Genomic DNA, 1,192 nt, shown 5'->3' on the forward strand with positions numbered 1-1,192 from the left:
TCTTTGATTTCTTGATTTCTTCTTTCAGCTTTGGCTTCTCGGTGCTCTAATGCAATACTCAGTGTCTCATCTGACATCCATCTTGTCGTCTTCTTCTTCTTCTTCCTTTATAATGATCTTTTGCATTCTTCATGGACAATTTTCTTGATATCATGCACTTTGTAACTGTAGATTTTTGTGCTAGCTAGACTTATGACAGTAGCCATCATGGCTGAAACAAAGGTCCAGGGACCTGACATGAGACAGAGCTGACCTTGGAATTGCCACCCCCAATGAAACCAGAGCTAAGAGTCTTTCCCCAAGTTTGTTGGACAGCTCAGGTAGGCAGAGGCTGAAACATAATTTCCAGGGCTAAGGTTTGTAACACTGATTTAAAGCCATAGTGAAGCTGAAGGCTGAGGTGTCACCTATCACTTGTCAGCAGCTGTCTTGACCTACTGATTGTATCTTGCTGCCAACCTGAATTTTAGCCTTTTGACTTCCCTAAGATGGTTCTGTGTAGTCTGTGAGTTATTGCATGGGATTTTGGTCTCAGTAAAGTAGTAAGATTGGTGTTGGGATTAATTGCAAAAGATGGGGGAGCATGGTAGATATGTCTGACCTCATGGGAGTTGGTTTTGTGTTGTGGCTCTTGTTGAGGGAAACAGTTCTCCATTGTGGAACTGATAGAGTTCAGAAATGGCCATCCCGACATGATCGTTGCTCTTTTTATTGTTGATGTCAGAAGTGAGATTCATTGTGGTGGCTCTAGACATGTAGAAGTGTGGGGTTTTATAAGAGTAAGAAGTTAGAGGCTTGGGAAGGAAATTAAAATGGCTACTTTTGCTGCTATGAATATGGAAAGAACGTTAAGCTTCAATTTTCCTCTTAAAATCATAATAAGAAGTATGTTCATAAAAGTAGGCAAGTCAGGAATTTCATGCCTCATGCCTTAATCTTCCCCATTTTAGGTAGTCAATTTTTCCCTTGTCCATTCCTACCAAGCCAGTGCTCTGAAGAAATCTTCTGTTCCATTTGAACAGTCAGCATCTGTATCGATATGTAAATCCAGTCAAGAGCAAGACACCAGGTTGCAACATTCAATACTAGTTCAGAGTACAACACATCTTATCTTCATCTGCTTGTGTTTTGATCCACCCATCTCCAGTCGTGGGCATCTGCTGCAAACTCAGGAGCCCATACTGTTTCCTGT

The sequence above is a fragment of the Elephantulus edwardii genome, unplaced genomic scaffold (genome assembly GCF_000299155.1).
Source record: "Elephantulus edwardii isolate Elephantulus edwardi_28Jun2011 unplaced genomic scaffold, EleEdw1.0 scaffold00111, whole genome shotgun sequence".
NCBI classification, from domain to species: Eukaryota; Metazoa; Chordata; class Mammalia; order Macroscelidea; family Macroscelididae; genus Elephantulus; species Elephantulus edwardii.